We start from the raw sequence: 25,897 nt of genomic DNA, 5'->3' as shown, positions 1-25,897 counted from the left end.
TGGGGAGATGGCTTGAAAGCCAGCCCCCCCCCCCCCCCGGCACCATCTCTGGCTCCCCCCTCCCCGCTGCCTCTGATATAGCAGCCTCTGTCCTTGGGCAGCCCGAGCTCCATGAGGGGTCTGTGGGTGTGAGAATGTAGTTGACAGGATGAACCGATAAGCCCAGGCTCATTCGTTAATCATGTACCCGACACGTTGACATCCCTAACCCACAGAAGGCTCCCAAACGTCCTTTGGTGAAACGTCCCCATTGCAACCCAAGAGAGCTATGGGTGCTCCTCGCCTTGGGAAACAGGCACACATGAGAACTGAAGCCATTTCTGAAAAAAAATGCTGACATGTCCCCAGATTGTGACAAAGAGCAACATCGCAGCAAGTGCCACAAATCTCAGACTGGCTCATCAGTCCCAGAAACAGAAGGGGGGCGAGGGGAGGTGACAGGGGGTGTGACAGCCACGCAGATAGGCTAACGGCGTGAGCAGGTGGCCAAGGGTCCAGATGCGCCAGCAGCTGCACTGAAGCCTGTACCCCTGTATCTTGGCTGCTCGTTAGACTAGCCAGATGACAGCTAGCAGGCGGCCTGCCTAGCTCTGATTGTGGTGGACAAACGAGAGAGACGCTGCGGAACAGTTGTTCAGCATCTGAATCAGCAAAGAGCCGGTGTTCTGGCTGCTAAGATTTCTACCAGTGGCTTTTTGAAATGAGACCACCCAATTTTTAACCTTACTTCGTGAACAGCAGAGAGAGACCAACAGGGATACAGATCCCTGTATTTAAGGGTTCAGTGCAGATCCTCAACCTACGCTGAGCTGTGGGCATTTGCCATTCATGCAATCCACTCTGGTACTTAACAGTCAGGAGCGAAATCTCACTGCAGAGGATGTGTGGGTGTCTGAACTGCAGGGACAAGAAAAAGAGGAGGAAAGGGTTGAGTCACTGAATTTAGAGATGGAAGAATCTGATTAGGCCTCTAGTCCATCCTCCAAAGGCAGTAGGTTTTTCCTCTTGGTATCTTTCTTCCTATTATTTTGTCCAATCTAGTTTCAAGTGGAGTTTTCAGAACTTCTCCAGAGACACCTGCCACATTCTAATAGTCCCCACTGTAATATTCAGCCTAAATACTTCCTTTATTAATGATGTGCTCTTATTCCTAGTTACAGCTATTCCCCCCCCCCCCCCACATACCCCACCACCCTGGTCTTATCTTTCACCTATATGATTTGATGTTGCTCTTGAGAAGGCCTTTACGTTGAGATCTGTAGCAGAAATACTGTTTAATTCCATCCTTATGGCCCGGATTCATAAGGGAGGAAGGGGAAGGGAGGGGAAAGAGTAGGAAGAGTGAAAGATTTAACAATAGTGCAGGATAGAAGACAGACGCCTCACAGTTTATCACCCTCATAATCCGGGGCTTTGTAGTTACAGCCAAGCTAATTATAGGAAATTGATAATTTATTCAATGAGTTCAGCCTGTTCATCTGTTCTGCAGATTCTGTGAACAGACTTGGATGCATTCGCTCATTATTTGGAATGGTGAGAATACCCTGCAAACGTAGTGCAGACTATGGGTTGTTCCATTATCTATTTACATCAATTAAATCTTCAACTATTCAGTGTTCCTGGGGTGCAACTGGGCATGTAAATCATATGATTGTGTCTCTGCTGGGATAGACTTAAAAAAAAGGAAGCCAAAGGGTTTCAAGATGATCGCTTAAGCCTCTGTGCAAACATATTTGGGAGGGATTTACTTTCAACGCACTCGTAACCCATGCTCACAATAAGCACATGAATACAAAGGGCTCCAGCAAATTCATGGTTTTCATTTTCACCAACTATGTAAGTATGGACATGCCTTCCACACTTAGCATGAGCTCTATGTAGGGCTCTATCAAATTCATAGCCCATTTTGGTCAATGTCATGGTCATAGGAGTTTGAAAATACTAAATTTCCTGCTTTCTGATATTAGTATCTGAAATGTCACAGGGCATAGGGGTCCTGACCCAAAAGGGACTTGAATGAGCATTGCAAGGTTATTGAGGTGGGGGCGATTTGTAGCACTGCTACCGTTACTTCTGCACTGCTGCTGGCGGCAATGCTGCCCTCAGAGCTGGGCTGCTGGAGCGTAGTGGCTGCTGGCTGGAAGCCCAGCTCTCAAGGCAGAGCTACTGCCGGCAGCAGCACAGAAGTAAGGCTGCAACGGGATGGTGTTGCCATCCTTATTTCTGCACGGCTGCCTGCAAAGGGGGAACCTTGATCGGCAGCTGCCATTCTCCAGGTGCCCACTGCTGAAAGCAGCCGCACAGGAGGAAGGCGACATGGGAGTGGAATTGCCACCGTTACTTCTGCCCTGCTGCTGGCTGGGTGCTTCCTTCACAGCTGGGTGCCTGGACAACATTACAAACCGCCGCTCTCCAGATGCTCAGCTTTGAAGACAGCGAAGGAAGTAAAGGTGGCAATACTGTGACCCTCCTAAAATAACCTTGTGATCCCCCTGAAACTCTTCTGGGTCAAAACCCCCAATTTGAGAAATGCTGGTCTCCCCTGTGAAATCGGTACAGCACAGGGTAAAAGCACACAAGCAGCCAGCTTCCACAGTCCGTGACACATTTCCCATGGCTGTGAATGTGGTAGGGCCCTTGCCAGAGGAATGGGCAGAGGGCAGCGAGGACGAATTCAAGAGCTGAACCAGTACAATGCCCCATGGCCCAGGTGTGTTTCAGAAAGAGCTCAGTGCCCACAACTGGGCCAGATTCTCAGCAGAGCTTCTCTCCCCGCAAAAGAGCAAAAGAAGTGACCCAGTTTCCAAAAGACATCAACATGCTTGGCTCTGAAGAACCCGGCCAAGAGAATCACAATGGGAGTTTGCTGGGTGCCAAGCACCTTTGAACATCTGGCTCTAATTATGAGCACTTGAGGATCTGCCAGCTCATGTGAACACACTGGAAGTTCACACACGATCACGTTTCCACAGGCTACATCATGCCTCGCCTTTCAATGCACCCCTCCGACAACGAAAGAGACTGGCATTCTCCTATTGCAACCATCTTCAAACTCCATCTCCCTTTGTGGAGCCATTGGGCCTGTCAGCTTGGATTCTTTTGCTTTCATTTTTCCTCTTCTGAGAGGATGCAGACTACAGGCATTTTCTAAAGTCTCAGCTAAATTCTTCCCCAGAGCTTTCATACCAAGATCAATGGCTCTGTGTGTTCCCACAGCCACGAAAAAACATCCCAGGAATGCACAGTCTGAAAGTCCTTTTCTGACAAGAGAAATTTTATGTTCTGTCTTTCCAACCAGAGAGAAGAAAAGGAATCTGCGTTACCTCAGCACACTCACAGGCATAGAAAAAAGGGAAATAGCAGCCAGCTAAGCACAGACACAGCTCCCAAAGCAGCTTTCTATAAAAGCAACCCACCAAGTACATAACGGTGCAGACAGAATTGCTTCAGAAAAACACTGGTTAATCATCAAAGCAGCAGGAGTAAAAAAATATGCACGGCTGGATTTGCTGTTATTTTACAGCCCAGTTACAGGAAACATTGCTTTTGCTTTAAGAGTGGAGTGCAAGCGAGAGGGGGAAAGCAGGACTGACAGGAAGAATGAACGGGGCTAAATACAGAAGCCTCTCTCAGCTTTGTTGGCAGAGTTCTACTGGGGATGCACTGCATGAAGCTCTCTCTTCCTCACACCCTTTCCAACACCATCTTGTCTTCCCACTCAAGGTGAGCCTGAGGTGCAAAGTTCAGATCCTGAATTCAGCCCCTCCCCCAACTCCAAATCAATGGGGATATTCCAACCCCAAGCTTTGGTCCAGCACCTCAGTGAAAGAGGGTCAGCCACAGAATACAGAGCTCGGTTTGCAAACACCGATGGGGACGGTCACAGAGGTCGCATGTGGTATTTGGAAATGAAATACCCTCTAAAGCACTGGCAGTATGTTCCATAAAACGTAGAGGCAACATTTGTAAGTGTGGACACCGGCCATATAGATTCCTAAATTCACCTTTAAACAACTAAACAAAAATAGGGGGATTTTCTCTCTCCCAGCTATACATGCCCAAGCTCAGCAGAACTGAAGGGAAAAGAGACCAATCCTTGCCATGTAACATTCTGAGCATGAGTTCACGGTGCCATCTGAGAAGTGGTAGAAAATAGACGATTATAAAACACTGACTCATGGGAAGGACCACAATTTCAGCTGGGGCTGCTTGTACAAGTAACAATTTGCAGGGTCAGGTTCTTGCTTTCATTTTAAACTCTTCCCAGCTAGAACGACCTAAAAAACCCCAACTACTCATGCTGTGAAAATATGTACGAGGGGCTCGCTTTCCACACGCGAGTACGATACACAAGGAAGGCCAAGAAACCAGACCATGGCCCTCTGCAAGGAGAGACAAAGGGCAAAACGGCCTCGTGCGCCCAAATGTCACCCCAAAAAATTAAGTTTTGCTCACTATCCCCCCGGTGGCTCTAGTCTGCGGCTCGGGGGCAGCACAGGGCTGCTTTAACATCGAGTCATCTACTGAAGGTGACATTTTCAAAAACAGGGCATTAATATGCACATAGAAGAGCAACAAGGGGGATAAAGTGTCCCAGCAGCTGGAGCCAAACTACATGGGCTTTTGATTAGCTTGAAGACGAGGAATAAAGGAACAGTTTACAGCGAAAATGTTGCCTCTATATTGAAGAGGATTGTGGGGGATGAAAGAATTAACCTGGCGCCATGACTGTACCTTGCATTAACACCACAGCAAGCTACCTGGCTTCCCGGTGGATGTGCAAATGGGTTCTTGGGAAAGACCCTCCCAAGAGAAGCTCTTCTCAAACCCTATGCAACCAACACCCCCAGCTATCTCCGAGATACTACTGACTTCCTAAAGAAACTACAAAACATTGATAACCTCCCCAATAACACCATCCTTGCCACCATGGATGTAGATGCTCTATACACCAACATCCCACATGAAGACGGATTACAAGCAATTAGAAACACTATCCCAGAGGACACCACTGCCAATCTGACAGCAGACCTATGTAACTTTCTCACCCACAATTATTTCCAGTTTGAGAACAACTTATACCTCCAGATCAGTGGCACAGCCATGGGTACACGCATGGCCCCACAGTATGCTAATATCTTTATGGCTGACCTAGAACAACGTTTCCTCAACTCCTGTCCTCTTTTACCCCTTCTCTCCTTCGCTACGTCGAGGACATCTTTATGATCTGGACATATGGCCAAGAAACACTGGAGACGTTCCACAGAGATTTTAACAACCTATACCCCACCATCAATCTCAGCCTGGACCATTCTACACGAGAGATCCATTTCCTGGACACGTCTAATTTTCCATTGCTGATTTGTACTGTCACCAGTCTCTACAGAAATCCCACTGACTCATGCAGTTACTTACATGCCTCCAGCTCCCATCCAGAACACACCATATGATCCATCATCTATAGCCAAGCCCTTCGATACAACCGCATCTGCTCTAATCCCACTGACAGAGACCAGAAACTTCAGGATCTCTACCAAGCATTTATAAACCTCAACTACCCACCCAGAGAAATAAAAAAGCAAATTGAAAGAGCCAGACGAATACCTAGAAACCAACTATTTCAAGACAGATCCAAGAAAACCAACAACAGAACACCACTTATCTACAGCCCCCAACTTAAACCTGTCCAACTCATTATCAATAAACTACAGCCTATACTGGAACAGGATACTAAACTCAGAGAGGCTCTGGGAGACAGACCCATAGTCTCCTATAGACAACCACCTAACCTCAAGATGATTCTTACCAACAACCACAGGACATACCACACTAATACCAACCCTGGTACCTTCCCTTGCCACAAACCCCATTGCCAGCTTTCTCCACATATTCACTCTGCTGACACCATTATTGGACCCAACCAAGTGAGTTATAAGATCAAGAACACATATTCCTGCGCATCCAGAAATATAATTTATGCAATCATGTGCCGAAAGTGTCCGTCTGCTGTGTACATTGGACAAATGTCTTAGACACTTCGCCAAAGGATCCATGCCCACAAAACAGATACCAGACAGGATCACACAGAAAAAACAGTTTCTTGCCATTTCAACCAGAAAGGACATTGACTTGATTACCTGAATCCTGCTTCAAAGACCTTTTAAGACTTCACTTCAAAGAGAATCCTCTGAACTGTCAGTCATGCTTAAATTTGACACTTTACACGCAAATTTGAATAAAGACGCTAATTATCTTACCATTACAAAGATAGCTTCCCCAATTATCACCTCTAATATCATCAATTCACAGACACTTACCTTCCTTCCTCCTCCCCCCCCCCCCGCATCCCCCTCCTGTTCTGAAATGTGATTTGTCCTTTTCATATGTGTTCATTTTTTTAAATTGTATCCTTTGGTATATATGGTTGTGACTATTTTCTTCCACTCTTTGATCTGAGGAAGTGGGTCTGACCCACGAAAGCTCATCATCTAATAAACCATCTGGTTAGTCTTTAAAGTGCTACACAGTCCTGTTTTTTGTTTCATATGTGAATCACACTCTCTCAGCTAAGGGAGGGGGGGGGGAGAAATAAAACACAAAGCCAACATCTGACCTGAAACACTTATTCACACAAGAGTGGAAACAAGTCATTTGCAGATGTTAAGGACCAGTGTGGCATCCAAACCTGCAAAGACTGTTGGGAGGGGTGGAGCAACTCAGGAGCCTAAGCAGAAGTTAATGGGCCTTAGGATACCAAGTTACTTAGATGCTTTTGAAATGTTTTCTTTTATGTCTATAGAGGGAGAGGCTCCTTGCTCCCAGTCATCTTCTCCATTTCTGAAATCGGCTCCCCGACTGCGTCGCAAATAAGCTGAATTTGGTAACCTGCCAGGCATGCTACAAAAGATCTCCGTTTGATATGGCTCATGGAGAGGGCTATACTTCCTATAATGAAGAAGAGATGGAAAGGCATCTCTTTGCATGGCCAGCTGCCTGAGTTCCTGCTGGAACGAGTACTTAATGTGGCAGGGTCTTTATTGTGTTAATCCTGGTAGGATACCTAAAGGCTTGGGTAGGTTTCCTTTTTATTTCAAATCTAACTGAATAATGCCCGTGGACCTAATACACGTGGGGTGTCTAAAAGATGAAAAAAAAAAAAAAGATGTAAATCCTTAGACTGCCCAGATGTAGGAGAGCTCAGCATGCAGCCACCCTCACCTCAACCAGCTCTCACTGCAAGGGAAAGCCATACATTGATGAAGCTCTCGGTCACACCGCTTATTAAATGTGCCAGGCAGAATTAATGACGTACCTGAGCAACATTATTTATTGCTAATTCTGCTTTTACTCTGCCGTGTTTTTTTTTTTATATAAAAGAAAAAGAGGTCATCTGTGACTAGCTAAGTCAGTGGTCCCCAATGCGGTGCCCGCGGGCGCCATGGTGCCTGCCGGGCCATTTATGTGCACCCGCAGAGCAATCTGGGCTGGCCCCACTCCCGGGCGTGAGGCGGGTGCCAGCCCTGGGCGCATGGGCAGCCCCTGCCCGGGGTCGCAGCACATGCTGGTGCCGGCCCTGGCCCCAGGTATGCGGCACATGCCGGTGCCGGCCCCAGGGCGCACAGTGCCCGGGCAGCCCCTGCCTGTGGTCGCAGCACATGCCGGTGTCAGCCCCGGGTGCGCGGCACCTGGGCGTTCCCTGCACAGGGTCGCCGCACATGCCGGTGCTGGCCCTGGGCATGCGGCGCATGCTTGGCCCCGCCCCCAAGCATGTGGCCCGTGAGCGGCCCCGCCCCGTATGTGCGGCACGTGAGCGGCCCCGCCCCCAAGCGTCCGGCAGCCCCAAAGCGTTGGGGACCACTGAGCTAAGTAATATTTATTCTACTGTTCCCTTTAAACCAGAATCTTATTCAAGTGGGAAAGGGAATCTCAACTTTTTAAACACGTGACTTCGGTTTGTTGAAAGGTTTTAAACAATTTTTGGTGAAAAAGTTCCTTTTATAAACAGAAATGGTTCATAGAAACATGGAACTGTAGGGCTGGAAGAGACCTCAAGGGGTCAGCTAGTCCAGCCCCTTATGTTAAGGCAGTGTAGTTTGTTTTCTTCCACAGCAGGAACAACACACCTGATACCTCCGATAGGCATTTGTCCACCCAGCTCTTAAAAACAAACCTCCAGTGATGGCAATTCCACAACCTCCCTAGGTAACCACGAAAAGGGGTAGGAAAAAAGGAGCAAGGGGGGGAACCAAAATTTCTTGAAAAAAAAAATCAAATATACATGTTAATGATCATAATTCAAAGTGAAAAAATAGTTCCATGAAAGTTACATCAATATTTTTGGAAGTTTTTCACCATTTTGACCAGATCTACTTTTTGCTAATAAACTAAACAAGCTACTGGCACATAAAAAGAGTTACGTATTTCATTGTCTTTAAACCCAGTGCTAACCTCCTACTGATGTTCTTATAGGGGTCCCAGAAGCATGCCAGACGTTTTCAGAGAAATGCAGAGACCTGGGATGAAATCTTGTAAGAACAGACTCCAGTAGGAACAGAGGATGATGAAAAACCTCACCACTTTCCTCTCCAAGTGTACAGTGCGTGTCTTTAACCTGCCATTTTTAACACAAGGCAGAGCAACATGCATATGAAAAACACAAGACAAGCCGCTGAACTTTTGTCTCCTGCTGGAGAGAGAATAGGGTTGCCAGGTGTCCGGTTTTTGCCTGGACAGTGTTATTTCTGGACCTGTCCGGTTTAAAACACACACACACACACACACACACACACACACACACACAAACCAGAAAATTCCAGACATGTAAAACTTTTACAACTTTTGTCTTCTGGTGGGGTTTTTTTTTGGGGGGGGGGAGAGAAGGGAGCTGGCTCAACCAAATTTTTTTCTTGCCATGTTCGGGATTTTTGGTGAAAGCATCTGGCAAGCCTAAGAGAGGAGGAGAGAACCAACATATGACAGATTTCAGCCATGTTCCTTAATGCGCTACTTAATGGACGGGGCTCAGAGACTAGAGTGATAAGCCTGGCACAAGTACAAGTACTCATATAGAAGAGAGCATAATATCCTGACTCAATTAAGTCAGTGGCAAAATCCCCATGGACTCCCAAAGGGAACACGGATGAAATCCCTGCCCCCACAAGTTGTCATATTTGCTGATGCAGTGCAGTAAATGAGAGTCGCTAAAAACAAGGGAGGAAGCAGCACAGACCTTACAATAAAAACCTGTAGCTCAGCCACCCAGTAACAGAGTTTAGACCAACACCAGGAAAAATTCTTCCCTCAAATCCTCATAGCACATAATTTAAACTCCAAAATCAAACTACAGGACATGCTCTACATTCAGGGAACTGCCTGTGTTGCCATAGGAATCCTGCAAAGTCCAAATATCCAAACTCACCGTAAATACCAAAGAGCAGAATTTGCCTAGAGTGTGAAGTAATTCTGAAGGCAAGACTCAAACTGTTCAGGCCTTCATGAGGGGCAGGAAATGAAACCAGTCAAAATAAAGAGACTGCTCTGATAACCCTGAACTGCAACTTTGCTGATATTGAGGCGGAGAGCAGGTGCTGAACACAGAGGGCAATTTTATCTTGCTGCAAATTTAATTACCTTAAGTTGTTTCATCTGATCCAATATGGCGAGACATTCACCTTTTTGCTTCTCTAATAAAGTTGCTGACTGCTTGCCAGAGATGAAATCACTATTTCTTAAACACCAGTTAGATTAGGATTAGAATTAAATCCTCAAATTTAATCAGTGCATGACAGACGGAGGAAGAAATGATATTCCTTTTTAATGAAAAAGGCCAGAATCACTCAACAAGAAAACATTTTCTGTGATAAATAAAATGGAGACAGCAAGCTCTGTGCTACAATTTTTTTTTAAGGGAAAGGCTCCTGGGGTGTTCATTGGGCAACACAGTACTTGTTTGGCAAGCACAAGACTCTCTCTTTCCCTGGGGAGGAATCAAAAGTTTCTTGATATGGTCATCATGATTTGTGGCCCTCCCACTGCTCTCCCTACATACTCACCTCTTAAGACAGCTGTCTTTAATCTCTTCTTTATCCAGGTTTCCTATTTATTTCTGCACAGTTGAACAGGAAATCCTAGACACGTGATTAGAGGGGTTGTGTGTGTGTTTTTAAACAAAATAATCTATCTATGCAGTTATGCTGCACTAATCAGAGTATTGTCCAGGCATCCCACAAACCAAGGAGACGTAAGAAAACACTGCCAAAGGAGGAATGAGAGACTGTCACCTAGACAAATCACAGGCTACTGTTCTGCTCTGTTAGTGTGAACCATGAAAAATGGGCAGGATTTGACCCACACCAGGGTTAATTTACCAGGGGTGTGCAAGGGCGAGCAGGTGAGGCAGGTTACATTTGTTTACCCATTTCTCCATACACATACAACTCAATTCCTTGTTTCTAAAAGCAGCCTCTAGAACCTGTTTGCACTTTGCTGCCCAATCTCCTTCCTGAAGTTGGACCAAACCTTTCAGCAGCAAGATTTTCAATCCAGTTTTTAATATAAATCCACTGGCTGTGTTTAGACTGGCCGCTTGAATTTCTGGAAGAACACTGACTTCCTACTGTCTGAAATCAGTGCTTCTTGCGGAAAATCTATGCTGCTCCCGTTCGGGCAAAAGGGCCAGTGTAGACAGCTCAGATTTGTTTTGCGCAAAAGCGCGTCTAGATTGGCATTAAAAGCATTTGCGGAAAATCATGCCAGTCTAGACGTAGCCACTGGGTTAAATGCTTCCCTGCCACATGTATAGAGTGGATCAGAAGGAAGCCAGCTGTTTTAAGGTGAACCTTTGCTGCCTCTGGGAAAATAGAAGTGTACCCTCCCTCTCATATGTCACGTTACTGGATTTTAAGGGGAGTAGATCACTGCTGCACCCCTGGGGGGTGATGGCCCCAAAAGTTGGTACAAAGAGGGCCATGTGAGGTGTCAAACAAAAGCTTACTTCCTACTGATTCTGTACGTGCTCTTCATATATCTGTATAATGTCTGTGTGTGTGGAGTTATGAATATGTACTCTGTATGGAGACTGGAAGTTTCTCTGTATGTGATTGAGTAATGGGCCAGGAATGTTTGATTCATGAGGTTAATCGACTATTCGATTAACTGATATTTAATCTCCCTATAAAGAATTAGGCCATGAAACTCCATAGCTCAACGCTGGTTTTATCCCCATCAGTATTTTTTAAATGAATATTCTGCAGCATTTCATAGTGAGAGGAATTCTGAAGATCATCAAGACACGTAAAAAATATTAGGGAGAAACTTAACAGCTTTCCTCATTAATACGTCTGCCACTCTGGCTACCAAGCTATTTTTAAATAATTTGCTACAGTAAAGTCAGTATTAGTTTTCAAGTGTGGAAAGACTTCTACTAAGTAAGGGTGGGCCCTGGAAAAGTTTGGAGCGTAGCAGAGTTTGTTTTCTTTATTGAAATTTGATCAAATTAAAATACATGGTTGCATGTCCAGGTGAAACGTACCCAAAATGACTAAAAGAAAAACTTGAAGAAAATAGTGATAGAAATGTAGCCATGTTAGTCTGGTGTAGCTGAAACAAAATACAGGACTATGTAGCACTTTAAAGACTAACAAGATGGTTTATTAGATGATTAGCTTTCGTGGGCCAGACCCACTTCCTCAGATCAAATAGTGGAAGAAAATAGTCACAACCATATATACCAAAGGATACAATTAAAAAAATGAACACATATGAAAAGGACAAATCAAATTTCAGAACAGAAGGAGGATGGGGGTGGGGAAGGTAAATATCTGTGAGCTAATGATATTAGAGGTGATAACTGGGGAAGCTATCTTTGTAATGGGTAAGGTAATTAGATTCCTTATTCATTTTGTTTACTCGAACATTTTGATTCAAATTTTGGGGGGAAAAACCCCCTCAGATTTCTTAGGTTCAAATCAACCTTCAGGTTCACACCCTTCGCAAACACCCAGTACAGGCCTAGGTGTGGAAGTGTCAAGTCATAGGTGAAGTTTCACTTCTGTATTGGGGGACAATGGGAAACCCCAGTGAAGCCAACGGGAACACACAAGGGTGGGCAAATTCCAGGTCTGCTTAAGGCCTGCAGATTGGAGGGAAGGGGGGAAACACCCCCCTGTTCCCTGCCAAATGACACCCCTGCCTGAAGCAGCTATTATTACAGAGCCACTCAGGAGATCCTGTCACTGCTCTTGTTCCATTACAGCCAGTCGCTCGGCTTTCTGCCTGTCCCTATTCTTGGGAAGCCTCACTCACTGCTAAGCTGGGTTCCCAGTACCCCTTCCTCTTCTCTGCTGGTTCACCAGCTCGAGTTAAGCTTCCCACACAGAGATGACCCACCCACCACAGTTCACGGTTCTTCGCTTGCTGCTCTCTCTGGAGCCTCTGGACAAGCTTGGTACTTTCCCCAGACCACAGTCAACACTGACACTTATGTAACTCCCACCATCCATAGCGGTGGAGACAGAAAGGCCAGGAACTTAAACGACGTTTGTTTTTGGCCAGTGTCATTAGTCACACATAGCTTCCGACTTAAGCCTACGCAGCATCAGAACAAATGCATCTTCAGAAGAAAAGCTCCAGATGGTTGTTCCCCTGGGCTTGGAAACAGAAAACGCCCTACAAGTCACCAGTTCAAATCCTACCCAAGTCAGCAGATAACAGGCTCTTCCGTGGTTTTCTCACCAGGAAGTTAAGGAAGTATGGATTAGATAAATGGACTGTAAGACGGATAGAAAGCCGGCTAGATTCTTGGGCTCAATGCATAGTGATCAATGGCTTTATGTCTAGTTGGCAACAAGTGGCGTGTCCCAAGGGTCGGTTCTGGGGCCAGTTTTGTTCAACATCTTTATTAATGACCTGGATGAGGAGATGGATTGTGTAGCAAAAATGTATACTTTAGTATTGGTTAGTATCTATATATAAAGGAGAATGTTTGTGCACTAATAACTAGGACAGTAGAAGAGCTACCGCAACCAAACTTTGCATGGGATAACCTTTCATCCAGGAGAAGGCTTTAAGGAACTTTTGGGCCCGTGCTCAAGCTGTAAAAATCAAAAAAGTAATCCGCCACACTGTGTTGCAGGGGCTGCCCCGCCCACCCTAGGCCCCATACTCACCGCCTGCGGCCCCCAGCACCATCTGGGACTCGCCCCCTCCTACCTATGAGGTTACATAAGTGACCCTCTCCTCCCACCGCCCCCCGCGCTGGCACGCAGTGCCCTGACCCGCACATGCACAATGACTCAGGCACCCTTCCTGCCCCCCCGCAGCACCTGCAGTCCTGGGTGCCCCTCCCGCATGTAACCTCCCCTCCACCCGGGGTCGCACCCCCCCACCTCCAGGGATGATGCAGACCTTTATTTTAATCCCTATAGAAATCAGCGCAACTTTTCTACCATTCAAAAAAAGATACTACTGTTTTTCTACATTTTGTTCCTCCGTTTTCCCGAGCAACGCTGGGTAACTCCAGCTAGTTGGTTATAAAACTATAAGTATGACACATAATGATTTCACGTATAATGACTTCCTTATAAGTTCTGTAGCTTCTATTTCTCTCTCTGTGTCTCTCAGGATTAGATGTTACTGTAAGGCCTTGTTCCCTGTTAGCATTACAAATTCAGTTGTACCCCGTGTGCTTCTTATAAGCATAACATTGCACCCTCAGCAATTTCACAGATGACACTAAACTGGGGGAGAGGTAGGGCTAGGGCTTGCGACCTAGACAAATTGGAAGATTGAAAACCTGATGAGGTTCAACAAGGACAAGTGCAAAGTCCTACACTTGAGACGGAAGAATCCCAAGCATTGCTACAGGCTGGGGACCGACTAGCTAAGCAGCAGTTCCGCAGAAAAGGACCTGGGGGTGACAGTGGATGAGAAGCTGGATATGAGTCAGCAGTGCGCCCCTGTAGCCAAGAAGGCAAATGGCATATTAGGGTGCAGCAGGAGGAACATTGCCAGCAGATCTAGAGACGCGATTATTCCCCTTTATTCGGCACTGGTAAGGCCACATCTGGAGTATTGCATCCAGCCCCGCCCCCCGCACACACACACACCCTTCACAGAAAGGATATGGACACAGTGGAGAAAGTCCAGTGGGGGGCAACCAAAATGATGAGGGGGCTGGAGCATATGACTTACGAGGAGAGGCTGAGGGACTTGGGTCTGTTTAGTCTGCAGAAGCGAAGAGTGAGGGGGGATTTGAGAGCAGCCTTCAACTTCCTGAAGGGAGGTTCCAAAGAGGCTGGAGAGAGGCTGTTCTCAGTAGTGACAGATGCAGAACAAGGAGCAATGGTCTCAAGTTGTGGTGGGAGGGGTCCAGGTTGGATATTAGGAAAAACTATTTCCCTAGGAGGGTGGTGAAGCACTGGAATGGGTTACTTAGGGAAGTAGTGGAGTCTCCATCCCTAGAGGTGTTTAAGCACCAGCTTGACAAAGTCCTGACTGGGATGATTTAGTTGGGGTTGGTCCTGCTTTGGGCCGGGGTTGGAACTGATGACCTCTGGTGGTCTCATCCAACCCTAGATTTCTAAGTCTCAGTTACTGCTACCAAGTGGCTTATTACAACTAGCATGTGCTAAAAATAATGCATCATTACACTGCTCTCCCCGTACCCTCCTGCCTGCTTCTTTGTTGCACCTACCTCTTCCCTTTTAAATCGTAGGCTCTTTGGGGCACAGACGGATGGTTGCTCTACATTTGTACAGCGCTTGACAGAAAGAGGTCCCAATACAATTAAGGCTTCTAGGTGCTAATGTGACATGAACCACAACAACCTCACTTGAGTGCCCAGAGCTTATGCAACATAAGGTAGCAGTCACAGGCCACTTCCTAGCAAACTGGCATAGGTAGCACAGAAATCAGCATTCTGCACGGCTGCTGAAGAGCGAAGTAGGCCAGGAAAATGAACTTGTCCTTCACTTCACTCCGGTGATGGGTAAGTGAGTGGGCCACACGTGTGGCCCTCCATCTCAGCAGGCTGCAAGGCTGTTGGAACCAAGATGGTCTCCCAGGGTTGTTCAGCCAAGTGCGCGTGTGTGCCTAGAATTTGCAGGCTGTGCCCATCGAACCGCAGCGGCACTTTGACTGGATGTAGCAGGAGCGCAGAGTTCTCCCAGTCAATGTTATGGACAATCAGCACGTACCTCACGTCACCTGCCGTGGCTTTACACGTGTGTCGCTTGAGTAACACCAGCAGGAAAAAAGTGACCTGCCAGCGGAATCCAGCAACTCTTCACATGGGCAATAGAAAACAAAAACTCCCGGGCCCTCACACAGAACCCCTTGGGTAGCAGGGTGCCCTCCACGGCTCCGTTCTCCCCACTTCCGGACTGAGGCATGACTGACGGTGAGAGGTGGGGGAGGGTTGTGCTGTACGGGGCATCCGTGTCCTGGGACATGGCTGCCAACCCTGCATCTTTCACCAGCCCAGGATTCTTTTGCACGAGCAACACCGCCTGTTTTTAATCGCACGTCTAATTTATGGTTTCTACAAGCCGCTGTGCTACTGGAACGCAACCAGATATTGGGTCTTAACATTTTGTGGAGCTAGGCAGACACAGTTTGCAGATCTTGATAGAAGGAGCCTGATGGAAGTAGAATCTCGCTGGAACACAACTTACATGTAAAGGGAGTCAGAAAAGTGCCAGCGTGACCGTCTGAGAATCCAGATAGAACGGGGGGAAGGGTGTTAAAGGACTGTACTTTATTTACATCAGCAGGTGTCCTGTCTTGACTACTGTGCCCTTGGCAGTGGCTTTACCCTTTCTAGCAGGTTTATCGTGCAGCAAAATGTCACTTACCAAAATATACAGCCTTTCTGCGCTACACGTGGCATTGTTTCACCCTGTAGTATCACCATGTTCTGTAACTAAGGCAAAGACTTGGCCCTATACAGATGTACCAGTGTAGTCTGGTTACAAAATCCAGCTGAGGTAATAAACCAACGTTGTCTCAGGTCCGACACAACTGTGCTGGCAGAGTCAAGAGGCTCTTAGAAACAGGGATATACAATGAAAAATTCAGAGCATTAAACTGTCATGACTTACTTCAGCCAGGGCAAGCTATAAACTTCAAACACCCCAAGGGAAATTAGGCCCAGGTGTTCCATAAATGTGAAGTATCTTGTCACCCATGAGCGCACTTTTGAATTCAATGCCTTACACGAGCATTTTTCAAATGCCTTCTGTGCCACGTGTGAAGTCACATTTTCATAGGGGAAAGAGGCGCTTCCTGATGTTTCAAAGCTCTTAAGACCTTTGCAATGTGCAGAAAGGTAGACGAAATCCTTGTCATCTGAAGCACCGTTTACTAGGATGCATTTAGAGAAGGTCTCCCCATAGAGCAACTTTAGCACAGACCCCAACAAAAGCTAGAAAAAAATTCCATGACAATCTATGCTGTCCCATTGAATTTATGCATTGACTTTCCCAAGACTGAGTATTAGGTTCAATATAATTTTGGCTGACTGGCAAATAATTCATGGGCCGTTCCTATCTCAAGGGATAGCACTGTTCATCTATATTCATTCTAGTTCCAATAGTTTGATGACTTTGCCACTTCAACCAGCCGATGTGCTAACTTGTACTTCTCAAGTATTTGTCTGACCTTTAATACCGCCATGCCTTCTTCCAGATTTGGAACCACCAGCTTTCCTTGTCTAGATACCAAGACGCTCAGTGCCAAAGATCAGTATCACCCCTAAAATTAAAAAAAAAAAAAACCAAAAAAACCACAAATGCCAAGAAACTGCCCAAGTATAGTTTTAACTCACAATTTAGTAACTCTTAAGTGGCTGCATTTGGATTCACCCCAGAAGCCTTTGCGCTGAGTCCCAGGATGCGTCAAACCACATGCCAAGTCCTGCGGCACTTCAAAACAGCCTCGTGAGATGTGATGCCACACTTTGTACAACGCCCTAAGTACTAGGGCTAAGGGGGAGGGATAGCTCAGTGGCTTGAGCATTGGCCTGCTAAACCTAGGGTTGGGAGCTCAATCCTCAAGGGAACCATTTAGGGATCTGAGGCAAATCTGTCAGTGATGGTACTTGGTCCTGCCATGAGGGCAGGGGACTGGAGTCGATAACCTCTCAAGGTCCCTTCCAGCTCTATGAGTAGCTAACAAATGAGTTTTAGAAGAAATTAAGACAGGGCAGAAAGGATGGAAATTTTCATTGAGACACCATTTTACTGATGGGTAACATGGAATAAATAAGTTCCCATACAAGGAGGGACTGCTGTGTTGGCCACTAACTAAAATATCCAAGTACAATTTAAAGATATCCTTATTTTACCCATTCAGAAACTGAGGCCCAGGGAAGTTAAGCAACTTGTTCAAGTTGACTCTATCCACCTAGCTAGAGCAGTAACTCAGTTAACTGCCAGCTAAATAGAAAAGCTTCAGAGGGGTAGCCGAGGATAAACTTAAAAACAACAACAACAAATAGTCTGGCAGCACAGCCCACGAAAGCTCATGATACTATCTACATGTTTTGTTAGTTTTTAAAGTGCTGCCAGACTATTTGTTGTTTTTTAAGCTAAATAGAAGCAATAGAACTTGGCTAAGTAGAAGCTTTGTGGAGCTACTATAATAGAGCTAAACAGAAGCTATATAACTAAGGAGCAGACTATAGTCTAGGGCAGGGGGTCTCAAACTTTGTGATACCGTGACCCCCCTCTAAGTTACTTGTGACCCCCCGGGGGGTCAGGACCCACAGTTTAAGAAATGTGGGTCTAGGGACAGCCTGTCTGAAGAAATGTGAACATTCCATTAAAGCAGTGTTCTACATATACAAAATGCTCAACTTTGTTTTGACTAGATTGAAGAAAAAAGTGCACCAAGTGCCTTCCATGACAACAAGGAGCCCTTTAGCACCTTAAAGACCAATAGATTTATTTGGGCATCAGCTTTCATCGACTCCATGTGTCTGACAAAGTGGTTTTTACCCACGAAAGCTGATGCCCAAATAAATCTGTTAGAGTATGTCTATGCTTGCACCCTCTTTCGAAAGAAGGATGCAAATGAAGACATTAGAAATTGCAAATGAAGCTGGGATTTGCATATCCTGCACTTCACTTACATAATCGCGTTATGGCGCGATTTCAAAACAACAAACATGGTATAGATGTGGCTATTTCAGGAGAACACCCTTCTTCCGAAATAAACAACCTTTATTCCTCATAAAATGAGGTTTATTTCGGAAGAAGGGTGTTCTCCTAAAATAGTCACATCTACACTGAGTTTCTTATTTCGAAATAGCGCTATTTCAAAATAGCACCATCATGCAATTATGCAAATGAAGCGCGGGATATGTAAATGCCAGCTTCATTTAAAATTTTGAATGTCTTCATTTGCATCCCTCTCTCGAAAGAGAGTGCAAGTGTAGACATACCTTTAGTCTTTAAGGTGCTATAGGACTCCTGGTTTTTGCAGAAACAGACTAACATGGCTGCCCTCCGAGACTTGCATTCCATGACGTAAATGCCTCAGAAGCCGTTCCAATAGAGGCCCTCTTTTCTGGGGCACATTCAGAGGCACTTCAACATCCAGGAGACATGCTAACTGGTCATGAATGGAAATGGGAGTGCTCCCAAGCGATGAGAAAGTTTGGGTTGTTTCTAGAGGCAGCTGCTTTTCGCGCCTGCCAGGCGCAAAGAATTATTGAAAACTTTCCAGCACTAATTGGCGAACACAAAAGTTTTCAGAGCCTGATGCTATAAACAAGGGGATCAGCAAAAAAACTGAAGCTCCCAGAGAAAGGCTTTGTCAGTAATTGCACTGAAAGTTGGTGCAGCATTTTGGCCGCTTGATTTTACAGAGGCTGTGTTAGAAGAAAAGAACTTTTACATGTAACTGGCATGGTGAGTCACTGTAGGAAGTGGTATGAAGAGGCTGATGAGCTAAAAAGAATTTAAAACAGACAGAAGAAAATCAAAACTCCAAGTAACATGTACCTCGCTTCTTACTATATTCCACGTACAATACAAATGTTTAGCAAAACCTTCCCTGCACCTCTGTAAAATGTTAATATGATAATTAAGTTAATTATTAGTATTAATTTAGTCTAACTGATTGGAGACAGGCAATATGGTTTTGTGTGCCTTACGTATTTAAAAGCACTATGGACGTGAGTTTCAAAAGTATCTGGGGCTATGTCTAGACTGCAGACTTCTTTCGAAGGGTGGTTTTTTTGGAAGAGATCTTCTGGAAAATCTTTTTTCGAAAGAGAGCGTCCAGATTGATTGGACGCTCTCTTGCATAAATGCCACCCAGAACCACTTCAGCCAGGGCTTTAAATCACCAGTTGCTTCCGAGTGCTGGTGCTGGAAACCTGCAGAGACATGTGCTTAAAGGGACCCCCCTACACAGCCGTTTCTCTGCGTCTGCTGTGCGCTTGCTACCTCTTTAAAGGACAGCAAAGCTCTCGCAGTGCCTGCTGTGGTTGTCCCGCTTTTTTGGACACCACAGCTTTTCTCTAGGTGCCATGGAGCCGGAGCTGCCCCTGGGCATGTGATGGCCCCACACGGCCAGGCTGCAGTTTCTGCAGCACTTTGTGCCAGCTGCCTTCCTCGTCCTGACCCAGCACGACCCCGAGCTCATTCTGGGGACCCTCTCCCTGGGTGTGGGAGCTAAACTCTGACAACCACAACTCACTGTGGAGAGGCATTTCTGGAGGCTGGACGCCAGTTTCGACTGGTGGGACTGGCTGGAGATGGAGCGGTGGGACGACCAGCAGTGGCTCCAAAACTTCCGCGTGCAGAAGGCCACCTTTATGGAGCTGTGTGCCTGGCTTTCCCCTCCTCCCTCTCCCCGGAGATGCGACACCCACCTGCAGCCTGCCATCCCCCTGGAGAAGCGGATCGCAATCGCCCTCTGGGAGCTCACCATCCCCGATAGCTACCGGTTGGTGGGCAACCAGTTTGGTGTGGCACCATCAGGGCCCTCCTCGTGGAGGTAAGGCACTCTGGGGCTGCAGTCCCTGAAAGGGGGAGGAGTCCTGGAAAAGGGGGACCCTAAGGAAAGGGGGGTTGGGGACTGTGGGGGAAGCCCCGTCCCCAGGGGGTTGTGCCGTCCCGCCCTCACACAGCCCTGCCTGCTGGAGGGTGACCTCATAGGGGGTGGCTCCTGGGGTGTTGGGGGAGAGGAAAGGAGGAGAGGGGAGTGGGCACCTCCTAGGGGCTCAGGCACTGCCTCTCTCATTCTCTGTTTTGTGTGTTTGTCTCCTTCTGCAGGTGGTGAGGGCCATCAACTTGATCCTGCTGCAGAGGGTCATCCGCCTGGGAGACCTGGACCTGATCGTGGCTGGATTTGCTACCCGGGAGTTCCTGAACTGCACTGGAGCCATATATGGGATCCACATACCAATCCCCCCTTTGAGCATCGAGCGGCCCAATATATTAATAGGAAGGGCTACTTCTCCATGGTGTTGCAGGCCCTGGTCAACCACCATGGACAGTTCAGAGGCTTTTTTTGGCGGGGGGTCAGGCAGGGCACACAATGCCCACGTCTTTTGGAACTCTAGCCTGTATGGGAAGCTGGAGGCAGGCACATTCTTCCCCCATCATGAACTAGCAGTTGGGGACATGCAGATGCCATTGTTCGTCGTGGGCATCACGGCCTACTCCTTCATGCGGTGGCTCATGAAGCCTTATACCAGACACCTGGACCCGAGCAGGGACCAATTTAATGTCCGTCTGAACCGGGCCTGGATCCAGGTTGAGTAATCCTTTGGCTGCCTCAAGGTGTGGTTCCGATGCCTGCTGACCCACCTTGACATGGGGGAGCACAACATCGCCGAGGTGTTCGCAGCAAGTTGTGTCCTCCACAACATTGTGGAGAGGAAGGGGGAGGTCTTCCTCCAGGGGTGGAGGGCAGACGCCAGCCGTAAGGGGTGACTCTTCGAGCAGCCGCGGACAGCTGCCATCCACCAGGTCCATGAAGCCGGGATGCACATCCGGGAGGTCCTGAGGGAGAGGTTCTCTCAAGGACCCCAGTAACTCTCCCCAGGGCCTCCCCAATAGGGATCTCTAGTTTGCTGCCCAATCCCTTCCCTACCACAACCCCTCCCTTCACCCCTTATCTGACTTCTCAATAAAAACACCTGTTTGGTTTCCAACAAAACTCTGTACTGTAGACATACCCTGAGGAAGCTACAATACAACTTAACTCTTCTAGAACACTTTCTGTCCATAAATCTCTAAGCACGTTATAAAGGAAGTTGTTATTCTCCTTTATGTGTGGGGAAACTGAGGCACTGAGCGGAAAACAAACTCATGCAAGCTCACCCAGCAGACCAGTGGCAGAGGTGAGACTAGAACACCGGACTCCTGTATCCCAGTCTTGTGCTCCATCCATTAGGTCACATTGCCTCTCTGAAACACCCTATCAAAGTCGATGGAAATTAGGTGTCCTAATTCCTGTGGCTGCTTTTGAAAAAATTAAATCTTACTCTGTATGAATCATAATAAATAAGTCAATTTTGCAGATGGGAAAACAGAGAGACAGGTTAAGTGACTTGTTCTAGGCCTCGGGGGTATCCGAGTTAGTCTGTACAGGATACATTTTAAAAAACAAATAGTTTGGTAGCACTTTAAAGACTAACAAAACATATAGATGGTATCATGAGCTTTTGTGGTATGAGTTTTCGTGGGCTCAGCTCATGATACCATCTACATGCTTTGTTAGTCTTTAAAGTGCTACCAGACCATTTGTTGTTTTTTTAAGTGTATCTTGTTCTAGGCCATTATGGAAGCCAGTGTCAGAATTCAGATAGTTCTCCCAAAATAAAGTCACAAATGTAAACCATGTTAATGTTTTAGATATCTTTTCTGCCTTAATACGGGTCATTCCTTCCTGGGAAGCAGCTTGAGTCCAGGGGATAAGGAACTCAAGTGGGACATCTCTCCCTCACAAGAGTTGTTGCAGCCATATTTCAAAGAGGCAATCCAGATGCGGCAGTGATTTCCAAGGGATCTCACAAACTCCACAAATAAAGATTTTTTCCCCCTTCAGTAATAATATTACTACTGTAGGAAACACCTTTCTGAAAGCTGGCTGCATCATCGTGGGATTTGCTGTTATTTCTACAAGCAGCCACTGACCAGACTTTCTAATATTCTATTGTTTTGTCTCTGCTTGGGGCTAAAATCCTACTTTGCCCATTTTAAAAAGAAAATTAACTTCAGCCAGATGAATAGGGGACCACAGGGAACAAAGCACCATTCTCCTGCCTTTGCTAATTCACAAAGGTGAGGTTGTACAATCTCCATCACTGGAGATATTTAAGAGCGGGTTGGACTGACCTCTATCAGGGATGATCTAGACGGTGCCTGGCCCTGCCGTGAGGGCAGGGGACTAGACTTGATGATCTCTCTAGGTCCCTTCCAGTTCTAGTGTTCTATGATTCTTTGACTTAGAAGAGCTGGGTTTTATTAGTTCCTTAGGCTCTGCTACTCTTCTTTGAATAAGTCACGTCATTTCTTCATGCCTCTTTTATGATTGTATTTATTTATTATATTGCTTTTAACTGCACAAGAGACTTGATTACTACTATAATAAAATAATGAATCCTCCATAAAGAAGCACTCCATATTGTGAGCCTGGACCATCCCCACCCACCCAAATTGACATCATATTTGAAGTCATCAAACTGGAGTCAATAATATTAAGCCATAGGAATGTAATTTGACAATCCTTGATGGCATTTATTTAAATGTGTTCCTTTCACTTCTGCTGTAACTGAGCCAACTCTGGCTATTTTCTGGATCAGATTTTGATTTTCCTTTTAGAAAGTAGCTAATAAAAATGCTGATCCTTGTTCCAAGACAATAGGGCTGAAGTAAAAATGCTGTCATTTTTACTGGATTTTTTACAAACAAAAACAAATTTTAAAAGACACAAAGCAAGAGATGAGTGCTAGTAGGAGGGCTGAGAGCAAAAGTCATGTGGAATGAAGTCATCTCCCCACTGAGAGAAGCATTGTGCTAAAACATGAAATTGACTATAAACCAAGTGGAAATTGACCTCTGTAGTTTTATTTCATCAAAATGTAAAAAAACCTGCATAGTGCCCCCATCGCGGGAGCAGGTGGAACTCTTTAAAGCGTGTCTGCAAGTAACAAAACACAAAACCCTACAACCCTACCTATCCCCAGCTGTGTTCAGATTTTCCCCCCTGGCTGCTAGCTCTGCAGAATCAACCCATGATCCAAGAGCTGAAATGGTTTGGTTCTCTTTTTTAAACAGTTCAGGCATCACTGTCAGCAATCAAGATTCCGCAATAGGAATGTGTGTTAGGAGAGAAAGGATGAGCCTGTGAACAAGACGCTAAACAAGGTCTGGGTTCAATTCTTCAAATTTCTTGAGCAATCTCAGGCAAATCACCTAAGTACTGTTTTGCCCGCCCTTGGCTCGTCTTATCGGACCATAGAGCCCTCTAGGATAGCGTCCTCTCACTGTTAATTTGGGCAGTGATTACCACAACGTGTCCTCAATCTCCAATCATTGTTGGGGAACCACAGTAGGAAAGCAATTAACAATCCTGCAGATGACGGGGGAGCTAGAATAGATTCCAGACCAGGCTGTCTGAGCTCTGTTGGCTCTGCAGGGCTAGCAGACACAGACAGCAATAAAAATTTACTTAGTGTCACAAAAGTTAGCAGAGAGACAGTTCTGAACACAAAGAGGGAGCAGATGCGTTGGTAAAGAAAGAGCTGCATTTTTATATCCTAGACCCACACTGACAGTGACCCACAAAAGTGTCTATTTCAAAGAGGGCTTGAGTCTTTGTTTATAATGTACCAGAAGATTTACCCGACATTCCTCAGATCCTTAACTCAATTTCTGTTTTTTGGAAAAATTAAAATGTCCATGCTTCATTGGAATCACTGCTCTGGGATCGGGATGGGGATGAGGGGTTGAGCTGCAGGCTGCTCGGTGCACAGAAGATTACTCCAGCCCTTTATCACTGCAGCAGCTTGGGGCCAGACAAGAAGCGCCCCTCCATGGCTGCTGCAGCTCCAGCAGGCACAGCTGAGAAAGGGGGGTGCATGTCCCCCAGCTGGGGCAGGTCCAGGTTTGTCTGTCCCCTGTGATCCCCAGACAGAGTGAGGAGTGCAGAAAACTCCCCTAACGAAGGGAAACAGACAGCATTATTCCCATATGAATTTGGGGGAGAGGGGAGGTGCTTCCGCCCCCCCTGCTTTCCCTAAAGGGCACCCAGAGGGTGGGAGGTCGGAGCTCGGGCAGTCACAGATGTGGGGCACACACCCCCAGCCAACCCCGTTCCCCCACCTGGTGACTGTTTTCTGTATGGTTTTCTGAGAAGCAATCCCATTCCAGGCACATCCCATTTTCCTGGCACAGCCAAACTCTTAAACTTGCTTTAAGTTATGATAAAAGAAAGCTGCAAACCACATTTGATGGTCCTAGCTCTTACTGTTTAGGAGTAATACTTGAACAAACTGACAGACACACTTTCTCAAATATACAGTAGATAAAGAAGGCCTCCAAGAGGGGTTTCTCCTCCATGTTTTTTTTAACCTTAGAAATACTAAAAATGTCAATCCTGATTTTCTCTCATTTTGCTGGAAGAACTATGACTTTGCCACTCACTGACTGGTCTCAGGCGGCGAGTATTGTTAGTTCTCACACCTCAACAGAAACGACAGAGTTGTTAAAGAATCAGAGGGGTAGCCAGGCATCTGACGAAGTGGGTCTTTGCCCACGAAAGCTTATGCTCCAATACATCTGTTAGTCTACATGGGTTCCCAAACTGGGGGGCATGCAGAAATTCCAGGGGGCGCGCGAGGCAACCCAGCCACACATACCCCAGCATCAATCCCACCCAAGTTTTACTGCTATTTTTTTGGGAGGGGGAGGCGTGAGGGTCTCTCAAAAATCAAAAAGGAGGCGTGATGCCAAAAATTTTGGGAACCACTACTCTATAAGGGTATGTCTACACTTGCAGCCTATTTCGGAATAGGGCTGAAAATGTAGGCATTTGGAATTGCAAATCAAGCCTGGGATTTAAATATCCTGCGCTTGATTTGCATCTTCCTGGCTAGGCGCCATTTTTGAAATTTACAAGCCCGGAATAACTGCCTGCATCTATACACGGCAGTGAAACGGGCTTTTGAAATAAAGCCCTATTTGGAACTACCTGTTCTTCCTCCTGCAATGAGATTTAACAGGTAGTTCGAAATAAGGCTTTATTTCAAATGCCCGTTTCACTGCCATGTGTAGACGTGGGCAGTTATTCCGGGCTTGTAAATTTCAAAAAAAAAAAAAAAAAAAAATGGCGCCCAGCCAGGAAGATGAAAATCAAGCACAGGATAATATTTAAATCCCGGGCTTGATCTGCAATTCCGAATGCCTACATTTGCAGCCCTATTCCGGAACAGGCTGCAAGTGTAGACATACCCTAAGATGCCACAGGACAGAGCAGTTGAAAGCTTCCAAGACATCTTTTCTTCAGCGTGTTGGCTAATGAATGAAGCTACATAGGCATTAACACACAATGCTTTGTCCGACTCAAAATCCCCTTCCCCTCCCAACAGCTCAGCTTTCACTAGCTCCACAACCTCAGCATTTCACTGTCCAAGCAGGGACTGTCTCTAATGAATTTGTGTAGCACCTGGCACAATGGGGCCCCAATCCTGGCTGGTATTTTTGGGAACTATTATCACTGAGTCTCCTAGGGGAAACATAACCTGCAATTTCTAATGTAAAAAACAAATGCAGGGTCCCGGCAGCGGAGAGGGGGAAAGGGAGGGGGAATAAAAGCCACAGACTCACAGGCCATCTTTATAAAAAACTCCAAGTAGTAGAAAAGGGCATGAGCCAAATGTATT

The 25,897-nt window shown here is 46.3% G+C and overlaps 1 protein-coding gene across 5 annotated transcripts in view; it reads right to left on the bottom strand.

The window, feature by feature from the left end:
* The window catches only part of CLIP2 (CAP-Gly domain containing linker protein 2), a 163,872-nt gene that overhangs the window by 112,185 nt on the left and 25,790 nt on the right, over positions 1–25,897 (bottom strand). Inside the window, exon 1 of one of the 5 annotated variants that reach the window (XM_075904305.2) lies at positions 9,419–9,565. The exons of the other annotated variants lie outside the window; for them this stretch is intronic. The gene's annotated coding sequence lies outside the window, so the exon portion shown is untranslated. Of the gene's footprint in view, positions 1–9,418; positions 9,566–25,897 lie in introns of those variants that run through there. 5 annotated transcript variants of the gene reach the window in all.

The sequence above is a fragment of the Pelodiscus sinensis genome, chromosome 21 (genome assembly GCF_052426305.1).
Source record: "Pelodiscus sinensis isolate ZL-2025 chromosome 21, ASM5242630v1, whole genome shotgun sequence".
Lineage (NCBI taxonomy): Eukaryota > Metazoa > Chordata > Testudines > Trionychidae > Pelodiscus > Pelodiscus sinensis.
The sequence above is the reverse complement of the archived record's forward strand: the minus strand, read 5'-3'. Positions and strand labels throughout refer to the sequence as shown.